Raw genomic sequence first — 12,499 nt, 5'->3', positions numbered from 1 at the left:
TATTATTATTATACTTTTTTTTTCATTATTATAGTCTATTAAAACTGTTTTAATTTTCCAACCCAGAAGTCTCTCTCCCTTTTCCCTTTCCCTTTCCCTCTGGGGGGAGGGGGGGGATAACAGAGGGCATCTGCCGCAGGTTTAATCGCGAGCCCAGCTTTAAACCGTGACAATAGTGAATCAGTAACCAAAAAGACTGCAAAGATTAGACACAACTGGGTTTTTTTAGTTTATATTTAAAACCCTGTTGTCAAGTAAATATATACTTAGAATTATTATAAGTGCAAGCAAATTTTATAGATGCAATGATTTGCCATCCATTTTACAAATTGCATTTTAGTGTTTTAATACGTTACTCAGTTAAGCCATTAAAAGTTTTATCTTAAAAGTAGTCACATGGGCAATATTTTCAAATGCGACAGATAAAAAAAAAGTGCTTAAATTAATGCCTAATTTTCAGAAATACTGAGATTTTTATAGATTTTTAAGTGTAAATGAGATGGGTGCTGGAAACAATGATACAATTCTATACTGCAAACAATATTTCAAAACTAGAAAAAATTTAACCAGTGAAAAATGAAATATGATCTAACAATTCCATGAGCAGCAGATTTATGAGGTCTGGTCTGTGAAAATTATTTTATAGTTATATTGTCTGGCAAATTCTAAGGCCTGATTGCAATTATTTTTTCTCCAAAACCAATTTATTCACTCATCTGGGTGCATTTTCTACTGTCTGGTAGTCTAGCTGATTCCTCTTGAAAGTTTCTACTGACACCGGATGGAAAAGCTTTATTTAGGTTTCCTTCGCCTTATTTATTTTCACAAAGCCCATAGAAATGGGAATCTCTGTAACCTCCAGCTATATGTTGAAGCTCATTAAAATGGTACAAGAAGTACAAAACTGATTAGAGTGGGACAGAGGAAAGCAATACAACTGTTCAGAGCTTGTTTTCGTAGAAAACTGGCTTCAAACGTGAGCACCTGATGTCTGAGTAAGAGAGTGCAGGGAACGTGGCACACGTCCCTGCTGGTGTTTTTGTACAGCTCGCAGGCAAATTGAGACATAGACTATCCTTTATCTCAACTCTTATTAAGGAATGTGACCACTACTGTAGGCACAGTAGAGCAACCTCCTTTACAGCTCTTTGACAGATTCCATTTATTGAGAATAAATATGGATGGTAGTTATGAGGTAGCAAACCCTGCCTAAAAAATGCTGGTACAGAAGGCACTGAGCTGTGGAGAAGCCCTAATACATAGGCTTGAATAAAGGAATTTAGCCTAGCAGATGGATTTCTTCTTCCTATAGCATACTTGAATATACCCTGAAGGCTTAGATCAAGGTAAGTACATTGAATGCCATCTTAAGCACAATAATTTTCTTCAGGGATAATCCCTTTGGTTTAAACTTCAGTCTGAGCTACTCTTGTCTGAAAAAAAACCTACTAATCAAAGAAACCAAAAATAAAATCTATATTTAAAATAAAGAAACAGGCCACTGAAGTTGTGCTTCATGAGTATTCAATAGCCCTGGGACAAGTCCTATCTTTACGTAATAAAATGTCTCACCCAACTTTCTTACCAGAGGCAAAGAGAGTAAAGTAGCACATATAGCTTTTAGTGGACTATTTGTCTTCTTTCCTTTGCTAAAGTTTGTATAATCTATCAGCAGTATTTGCATAGGAGGAGAATTCAATCAACACTTAATTAAGCTGGTCACTCATGGGTTCCCTAAATAAGAAGAAATTAGCAATGTCATTGACCTTAGCAAGTAATTTGTGTGCTGCCTGCAGCACTGTTGCGTACGTGACAAACTAATAGGACAAATATCTGGCTCATAAAGCAGAGCTGGGGGATTAGTGGAATGTGAAGAACCTTTTTATTTCCAAGACAGAAAGATTAATAACCAGTTCCATCAGTGGAAAGCATGAATGTAATGCAGGGCCCACTATATTTGAATTCCTTCTTCTTGCTTCTTCCTTCCTTGTTCTCACACAGTAATTGGCCCAGATTTTGCACATCTTTTTGGTTTTGATTCCTGTCTAATAAAAATTCTACAAATTATTTTGAAAGAGTCAGAAAAAGAAGTGGAATAAAATTATCCTAGTTTTCATTCTTATTACCTACACTTCCAACATGATATTGATAACCAGAATATTTTTTTATATATTGTTCTACCCAAATGACTTTATGAGTGTATTCTCTTCTTATTGATTTGATTTCCAAGTAAGAACAAATAAATAAATAACAGAGCTGAATTAGAAGAGGTAAGGCTTTGTCACATAGAACAAATCTGAAAGCTCCATTTTAGGCAGTGCCAAGACTTCTCTCCCCATTTCCTGCAGCTTTCCCTTTCTTCCCTTGACAGTTTGCCCTGGCACACACACAAGCAACTCTGCTTGCAGTTGCTCCACAGCAGTCTTTGCCAGGGTCGTTTTTACAGCACAGATTTAAGCCAAAGCTAAGTACCTTCACTTTTGAAAAACTGTATAAACGCTGAAATAAATCAGCCTGCTATGGATGGAACTTGTCTAAGAAAGGTGAGAAAAACACTTGTTACCTTTTGGGAAAAGGGGATAAAGAGAAACACAAAGAGAAAGCAGGACAGAAAAAGAGAGGATTAAAAATAGGAACATTTGCAAAGCGAATGCCACAGCTTCAAAGAGATTGACTTTTCTGGAAGCTACATGCTTCTGTTTTTCTACACAAAAGCAGCCATTCAAACTTCTCCATCCTATCTACATTAGTGTGACTTGGAGCAGCCACTTCCCAAGCCCATCCTTCCTTATTCTGGACTTATCAGCGTAGTAATATTGGCTATGTTAACGCATTTAGGGCAGTGGATACTCTCAAAGTTTGACTAGAGTATCCAAAATAAGACACAAATGAGAAAAAAGCTTATACAACATAGGTATTTACTACCAAGAAGCACAAGAACAAGAGATAAGATGGAATTAATTCTAAAAGGGCCTTTTCCATAAATAATCGTGCTTGCAGTTTTCACGAACAGTGAAAACGTAGCAGAACCACACACAGGCAGTTCACCTTTGATACTCCCCGCCTGTGCTTGCTGCCATGCTCAGTATTCCCTGAACACCTGAACTCCCAAGACTTACTTTCAGGCTCTGTGTTTAGAGTTCATGATTTTCAAATGCTTCAAAATGTTGAAAAAGATACAGAAAATTAATCTAGATCTCCCCCCCCGCCCAAGTTTCTGTAATAATCTGAATGATCTTTTTATGAAAGACCAAGTTACCTGTCATTCATGTTCAAGTACTTTCACTAAGAGGAAGAGGGAAGTAAATCTGACTGACAGGTCATTGGCCAACTGTATGAGGTTCAACAAGGCCAAGTGTTGGGTCCTGCACTTGGGTCACAACAATCCCATGCATGGCTACAGGCTTGGGGAACAGTGGCTGGAAAGCTGCCTGGCAGAGAAGGACCTGGGGATGTTGATATGTGTGACAGTGTGCCCAGGTGGCTAAGAAGGCCAACAGCTTGTAACAGAAATAGTGTGGCCAGCAGGACTAGGGAAGTGATTGTCCCCATGTACTCGGCACAGGTGAGACCGCACCTCGAATACTGTGTTCAGTTCTGGGCCCCTCACTACAAGAAATACACTGAGGTGCTGGAGAGAGTCCAAAGGAGAGCAATGAAGATGGTGAAAGGTCTAGAGCACAAGTCTTATGAGGAGCAGCTGAGGGAACTGGGGTTGTTTAGTCTGCAGAAAAGGAGGCTCAGGGGAGACCTTATTGCTGTCTACAAGTACCTGAAAGGAGGTTGTAGTGAGGAGGGTACTAGTCTCTTCTCCCAAGTAACAAGAAATAGGACGAGAGGAAATGGCCTCAAGTTGCACCAGGGGAGGTTTAGATTGGATATCAGGAAAAATTTCTTCATGGAAAGGTTTATCAAGCATTGGAACAGGCTGCCCAGGGCAGTGGTGAAGTCACCATCCCTGGAGGTATTTAGAGGATGAGTAGATGTGGTGCTTAGGGACATGGTTTAGTGGTGGACTTGGTAGTGTTAGGTTAATGGTTGGACTCACAGAATCACAGAATCACAGAATGTTAGGGACTGGAAGGGACCTCGACTCGATGATCTTAAAGGTCCTTTCCAACCAAAACGATTCTGTGATTCTGTGGTTCTGTGAAAGTTAAGTTAGAGAAATCCAGACAATCTCTAATTAGTATGGTAGTTATATTAGTTATATTTTTATCCAGTTAAAGGGTTTTCAAATCCAAATTGAGTAACATACTTTTTTATGAACCCATTCAAAAAGCAGATTTGAGGACACAACATGAGAATACAGGAGGGAAATGTGGTGGCCTAGGTCTGATTAAATAATTTAAGAGTTTTATGTCTTTAACTTAATTCATTGAAATTACAGCATAAAAGGTTTATGTAAAAAAAAAACGTATCTACAGAAGTTACTGGTTATATAATGAGTGATCAGAATAAAACTATATTTGTGACAATCAAGCATCTTTTCTGTTTGTCTGTATCAAAACCATGTTAACTTATCCTCTTTCAGTATAGGCAATTTTAACTTAAGTGGATATGCAGCACTTTCAGGACTATAAGTGTTTGTCTGAACCTGCAGTTTCTTATGTCACTCACTGTTGACACTAATGAAATGCTTAATATTATTACTCCAAAGTAATAGCTTTTTCTTTTAAGTTGTGGATAAGAGACTTTGTATTCATAAACCAATACAAAGTGACAAGTACTACTGAACAGGATGGACAGGATTTTCAATAGCACTCAGCCCTGACAGAAATCCTTTCTTTTGCAGTCACTAGAAGTGTCTGAAATGAGGATGGGATTAGGTCAATGCTAAGGGCTTTCAAAATCTCACCCCCTATACTTTGCCAAATGAAAATGTATGCACCTAAAAAGGCAGCACACTATCTATATATATATTTTGCATCCATTATTAAACAATTAAAACTTTTTTTAAAAAGAAAAAATCCAACTCTAGTCTATAAACTAGCTTGTTCCCATAAGCAAATAGCCTGCATTTTGCAGTCACCCTTTTTGGCTCAGTTTTTTAGTGAAATGAGTAGTTTGATTTCCAACAATGGAAGACACTGAGATGCAATAAAAGCCAAAGGCATATTTAAATAAAGTATGAGTCACATAGGAGCAGGTCATGAGTGAAAGAGAGAAAAAATCCAATACACTATGCTTGAAAATGCACTCTGGTTTTCAAAATAATTTGGAAGGGTCAATTCTGAGTTGTGTAAAGTGTTGGAGAATTAATAAATGCATTATGGCCTATAGAATGGCAGTACAACCAAAAGGTAATGGACCTTCTGGGAAATAAGCAGAGCTTTGGGAGGTTAGAGAAAAGGCTGGGAAACCTGACGCATTCATTGCAAATTTACCAATAAAAAATAGTAGGTTGGGTATTTAAGAGGATTGCAATGAAACTGGGGTGGGAAAACCTTATCATTGACAGATTCCAAATCACACAAAGGAAGTTCGCAAAAGCACACTCATTTTCCTTCAACGTAGAAAAAAAAATGCAAACCCACACCTTAATTTAAAACCACTCAAAAGTTTCTTTACTTCAGATTAAAAAATATAATACAGGAAAGATCTTTTACCTAGTAGTTTGATCAGAAAGTGAATGTCTATTGTAAAGATTCATTTCACATCAACTATCATCCAAATCCCAACTATAGTTAAATTCTTCAATTTCTTTGCCTTTTTTTCTACCACATGAGTAGAAAAAGGAGTAACAGCTATCTGTTGCCCAGGGATGTTTTGTATTATAGTATCTGAGAAACTTCTGGAAAAAGAAGAAAAAAATCCCTGTAATTCAAGGAAGTATTTAAATTTAATCGCCTAGTTTTAAATATGTGCTGAACTATCATTTATTTTAATGTAACTTCATCTTTATGCATAAGGCTATTGAAGACAGTTTCTCCCACCAAAAGAGAGCAAGGTATTCCTATAAAAAGTTAATATTTGTTTGCTCTGAATTCCTCTGCTTTCCTTTGTTTTTCTCCTCTCTGTTCATTTCTTTGTACTTTCAAGTGTTTTTTATACGTCCACTTTACCTAATAAGTTTCGAAAATAATCTGCTAAAAAAATAAAAAGAAAATAAATTGGATTTTTTTTTCAGTTGAAATTGCTTTTGCTCTAAAATATTCTAGGAAATAGTCTCTGAGAAATATGCTATAGCATGTAACACTGAAGTGTTCTATGGTATAATAATTAAAACATCAATTCAAAAGTATAATTACATACTTTATGGATATGTGAAAAATAACTCAATGCTTATTCCATCAGCACTTTTGTCTATTATGCCAGTTAATTTCTGAAGGAAAAACAATCCTTCTATACATACGCATTCATCACATGCACATTTTTCCTGCTTTTTAGAATAACTGCTTGGTAAAAGTGGATATGCAAGCTGCAAGTTGATCTCTGTGAAATGTATAAGATCTGGCTGAAATGACTTCAGAATTGTTGAAAAGTAAATGCGCTGGAGGCAAGCTAAGTTTTTACCTAAGTTGAACACAAGCCACATGAAGACAGGAGTTGAACAGCTCTGCTCTAGCTTACAACGTGCTTTTTTTAGATGGCCTCTGGAAAGAAAGAGGGAAGACAACAGTACTAAGGGAGCAAGTAAATGCTGTTTGCTCTGTGATACACATGTAATTGAACCTAGCCACACAATTAACTCTACATATTGAGAAATTTGTCTTGTTCTTCAAGTCCTGTGGGAGTTTTGCCATTCAGTTCAACAGGAAAAGAACAGGAAAGAGTTAATAGGATGTGAAATCACTGTAAATGAAATTTAACTTGTGTATGTAGGATCAGACATAGAAGTAAGAACATACAGATAGGTATTATGCAGCATCAACTATAGATATTTCATAATTTTCCCTAGTATTTCAGATCAGGATCATAGAATCCTTTGCAAATATTAATTGGCCCTTATGATATGTTTTTGGGGAATGAAAAGGAATTTTCTTTGTTTACAGAATATTTTTTCAGTAAAGATGAAGTAGTAGTAGTAGTAATAAATTATTGAATCTTCCATAAAGGTTTGAGCATTTATTTTATGATATACTATACATTAGAAGCATTACACAAGCAGAAACGCTATGTGTAGCTTGTAAAGAAGTTTTTTATATTCGATGAAATTGATTCAATTCAGAATTCTCATACTGTATTCATCTCATACAGTTTAGGCCCACAAGCAAAGATTTTTAGAGTTGTCAGCTTTATGAGAATGAATTAGCAAAAGCAGGATAAATAATGTCAGCAGTCTGACAAGAGTAGCAGACTAAAGAGGTGAGAGACTGACTTTCCATTATCAAAATGCACTATCAATAAAGCAAAGTAACTGTATGCACTACTTCTTGAATACCGAAATATTATTTTAGTATTATTCTTGTGAACATTTCCTAAAAAAAAACAAAACCAAAACCAAAACCAAAAACAAAAACAAACTAACCTGCACTAAAAACAAGGTCCAGCTGATTTCATTTCAGCAGTTACATACAGTCAATGAAGGCAGCTGTATCTCCCAGCAATATAGACGATAAAGAAGGTCCATGTGCATGCCAAGTTTTTTCTGCAGACGTTGTAGCACAAAATAGAGAAAGTTTAATCCCTAATAGCACAAAGACTTGCACTGGCTTGAATTCAATTATGCGAAACAGAGCAGTTACTGTTTTTTTGCATGTAGCTGTTTCATGCACGGCCAGTGAATTAATTCTGATGCATTCATACTTTGGGAATTTACAAAACCACGGGGAAGGAAGGGGTAGACACACACATGAAAATAAGATCCGCATGCTTCTTTAAATACCCATCCAGCTAACCGAGAGAAGTCATAAGCAAATGTAACTCCTGGAACAAACCATATATTATTCAGCAATAGTTGTTTAATCCTGGTTATTCAAACAATTCCCAATGTAAGTAATTTAAACCAAAGTATTTTAATTCCAATATTTTTCATAATTACTAAAATGTATCTTTAGTACATGCTCTTTTGACTTAAAAACCTAAATAAAACTTTTTCCAGGTCTCCAGCCTACAGATTCCCCAAACATACAGTGATGGATCATAAAGTTATGTAGCGTAATCACTTGCCCATGATGTGCTCTGTCTACTGGGTAAGTGTTGATGTTATCCAAATATTCCTTTCACCTACAGTTGTTTTTAGAAGGTATTGGGCAATACAGAAGTGTTATACTAAGTTGGAGACTAAATAAGTTGCTTGTAAAGCATCTGAAGCAACTGGAATTGGAGTCAAAGTACCTCTGAAGATTTGATCACCTTAAATGTGAAACCTCCTGAGTCTGCTTGGCCACCATAAAAAAAGAACATTGTCTGAAATAACCTTAAAAGCCTGGGTTCTTTTAGTAAAGGAAAATAAAGACTAGACATTCAGAAAAAGATTTGTATGGAGCTCCAAAACAGACAGATTAACATCTGTTGTGCATCAGCATCATTCATGACACAGCTCTGGGTTTGGTTTTTTTATTCCTGCTTAACACTTTTGAAGCTGCGAAGTGAAATTATTTATGTAAATCAGAACGAGTCATATAAATAATGCTCTGCAAGAAAGGACAATGTTAGGAAGAGATGGATTGGGCATCTGAGATACCTATCTACCTATCTACATTAAATTGTGTGGATTTATGTTGTAAGATATTGCCTTATCTTCAAGTGTGTTCCTCGCTGCTGGATAAAGTGGGATTTGGGTACCTAACTTTTATCTCTATGAAAATTATGATCCATACATCACCTTTTCCGCTGATGTCTTATTTGGGGAAGAAAATACATTCAGTTACTCAGTATTTTATGTAAAAGTTCCTTGGGTTCTTAAAATCCACTCTGAACGTGCCTTGCTGTGTTTCAATGTGGGTGGGACTGAGATTCTGAGCAACTATCTGATACTTAGCCTGGACTTGACCCAGACAAGATCAAAGCCATCTGTTTGCTCATGTCTTCAGAACAACTAGGAGGCATTCTCAAAATATACCTAATAGACTAGGTTTCTTATAAAATTCTATGAGGGTCATAACTTTATCCTAAATACACCAAGTGAATGTAACTCTCTGTTCGTTTTTCTGTCCATAAAAGCTTCTCAGAGAACAAAAAACAAGCAGAAACCCTGCAATGAAGCTTATAATTATAGTATTCTTCCTGGTTCAGAAATTTTCTATTCTGTCTGAGGGAATTCAGTTGTCTTCTAGATTTTCCTAAACACCAGACTATGGTTCTTGGACATTGTCCAGTCCTCCATTTGTAGTAATTCTATTGCTGTCAAGCAAAAAGAAGAAAAAAAAAATAAAAAGAATATTCACTGGGACAGAAGGGAAGATCAAGAATACAATCCATAAAATGTCCTTGATTTAGGCATTAACAATCACTTAAATAATTTTTTTCTGTATCTCTTGAGTTATACATCAAAACAAAAGATATCTGTAAAGTTGTAAGTAGAATTCCCTGCCTTGAGTATTATGATAGCTGTTGGCCAATACAACTATAGCAAACATGGACAAAACTCTCCAAACCTCAGAAAAAAAGATAATTTACAATTTATATTTGTTTGAACTTGTAATGGATATATCAACTACATATCAGGACAGAACATTTACATACACCTGAGACATTGAAATGTGAAAGTGCAAGACAAATACTGGAGCTTAAGTCTCTGTTATTCTGCATCTGGTCTGATTTTCTACAACCTTGCAGCCCCTTTTATCACTGCACAATGATTATAAGAACAATTAAAAGACAGAGCTAAAAATAATTAGTATCTTACACCCCTATTAATGACTAAACAATAGCAATGTAGTGAAGAAACATAATAATAAATACTTAAGTACGTTCTTTATTACAACAGTGACCATTCCACACCAGCTGTTTGGCTGGCCTCTTTACATACAGATTTGAATGGATTCCAAGTGGGGGGAAAAAAGTTTGGCCCATTTTTTTCTGAAATTTCTCCATGTTTCAGTGTATTATGTAGCTAGCTGTATTTTTCTGCAGCCCAGGGAAGGGAATTAAGGGTGCAGATGACAAAATTACTGTTAATGTCTGGCAAAGATACGTGTTCCTCTTGTACTAAATGGAATGTGGACAAAAGTACAGACCTTCTCAATGCTTATCTGAGAAAAGATCAGAATATTTACAGATTGGTAGGCATATTTTTACCGAATACCTTACCTATACCATGAGAATTTGTTGTTCATTAGTTCATGCTAGGAAAAAAGTCTTTCAAGAAACCACCAATTTTTTCTTCAGATTGTTAAATGATTAAAATATGACAAAGTTACAGTTAAATTATGAAGTTGCTTGTGACATTCAAGAGAAATACTTTCCATTTTGGACTTCAATATAAAAAAACCCCAACAAAAACCGAACCAGCTTTGAGGTTAATTAGGTAGGTTATCGTTGCATGCATTTTGATAAATCATTAGCCAGACTATTGAAACATGCTTAAGAGATTAAAAACTTTTGAAGTCCAGTTTGTTTCCAGGCCAAGAACTCCACAGAGATGAGGTTTGATTCTTCATCTCTGTGAATTTTCTTTTGTCATGAATGTCTTTGAAAAATTGACATGAATTGTTATTGCCATTTGAAATGCAAAATTATGATTTGGTATAATTTATAGCAACTGTGCTTTTCAAAAGCACGAAGCAAAGGGGATGATTTGGAATTTTGTCAGCAAAAGTAAAACCTAAAAATTAGAGATTTTTGTCACTCCCATTTTATGAATTATTGCACTAGTCTGATTATTTTAGATGGACGGCAGATCAGTACTGAAAAGTGGTATGCAAACTAATACCTTATTATTAAAAAAATAGTAACTTATAATAATATAAAAAAAATAACCTTGGAGGTCATTCACTTATGCATAGTGAGATATGTAAGATAACACGATTAGTATTTTACATTTACTCATATAAAAGGGGAGGATTTATCATGGACTGATTGTTAACAGAGGTGTCCTGGAATCAGGAGACATGGCTTCAGCTGGTGGCAGTATGTTATAAACCACCTAACCAGGATGAAGAGGCAGATGAAATATTCTATAAGCATCTGGGAGAAGTCTCGTGATTGTGAGCCCTTGTTCTCATGGGGGACTTCAACTTTGGGGAAGAGTGGCTGGAAAGCTACCTAGTGGAAAAGGACCTGGGGGTGTTGATCGATAGCTGGCTGATATTGAGCCAGCAGTGTGCCCAGGTGGCCAAGAAGGCCAACAGCATCCTGGCCAGTATCAGAAACAGTGTGGCCAGCAGGACTAGGGAAGTGATCGTCCCTCTGTACCTGGCACTGGTGAGGTCATACCTCGACTACTGTGTTCAGTTTTGGGCTCCTCGCTACAAGACGTTGAGGTGCTGGAGCAAGTCCAAAGAAGGGCAACAAAGCTGGTGAAGGGTCTAGAGCACAAGTCTTATGAGGAGCGGCTGAGGGAACTGGGGCTGTTTAGTCTAGAGAAGAGGAGGCTGAGGGGAGACCTTATCACTCTCTACAACAACTTGAAAGAAGGTTGTAGTGAGGAGGGTGTTGGTCTCTTCTCCCAAGTAACAAATGATAGGATGAGAGGAAACGGCCTCAAGTTGTGCCAGGGGAGGTTTAGATTGGATATCAGGAAAAATTTCTTCAGCAAAAGGGTTGCCAAGCATTGGAACAGGCTTCCCAGGGAAGTGGTGAAGTCCCCATTCCTGGAGGTATTTAAAAGATATGTAGATGTGGTGCTTAGGGACATGGTTTAGTGGTGGACTTGGCAGTGCTAGTTTAATGGTTGGACTTGATGATCTTAAAGGTCCTTTCCAACTAAGACAATTCTAAAAAAAAAAAAAAAGCTTTCTGCTTGACCAAAGACTTCTGTAAGTTTGGGAAGTCACTTGGGACATTTAAAAAAGTCTTTAGGAGTCTTAAAAGGTATTTAGGGTCTGGAAATCAAGAATCAAGATAGGCCACAGCATGATTTTGAAAACTGTAGTACCTAATAGTTATTTCAATAATGAGACTTATACTGTTAGTCTTCTGTCAGTTCCACTAAGAACTTGCCTGGATCATTAGATACATAAGTACCCTTAAGAAATCTGGCCCATAACTGACTTGCAGAAAGACTTTCTATCTGCAAGCAAGGTTATAGGTAATAGAATTCACTCATGACATTGGTATAAGGAAACATGCATTAAAGATTATAGCACTGCTAGATACTAAAGCATGGGGTGGTGTATCAATATGTAAGACAGATCATTAAGAAATGACATTGCGTAATATTAATGGCAGTCTTATCTATAAAACTGCATACAGTAGCACCCAGCCTGTACCAGAGATGACACTGCAGAATTAAAGGTGGTTTAAAGACTGCGACAAAAAGGATTTAAGTGCATTGAAAAAAAGGCTTGAACAGAGATTGAAAGGAGTTGAAAGAATGCCAAAGTCTAAAGAAAACAGAAAGAAACCAAACTTGTCAGCCAGATCTTACGTTAAATGAGCTAGTCTGCTCACT

The 12,499-nt window shown here is 36.6% G+C and overlaps 1 protein-coding gene across 3 annotated transcripts in view; it reads right to left on the bottom strand.

Moving 5' to 3' along the window:
* Window positions 1–12,499, bottom strand: part of CSMD3 (CUB and Sushi multiple domains 3) — a 790,297-nt gene that overhangs the window by 751,523 nt on the left and 26,275 nt on the right. The window lies entirely within an intron of this gene.

Source organism: Nyctibius grandis, chromosome 3 (assembly GCF_013368605.1).
Source record: "Nyctibius grandis isolate bNycGra1 chromosome 3, bNycGra1.pri, whole genome shotgun sequence".
Taxonomy (NCBI): Eukaryota; Metazoa; Chordata; class Aves; order Nyctibiiformes; family Nyctibiidae; genus Nyctibius; species Nyctibius grandis.
The sequence above is the reverse complement of the archived record's forward strand: the minus strand, read 5'-3'. Positions and strand labels throughout refer to the sequence as shown.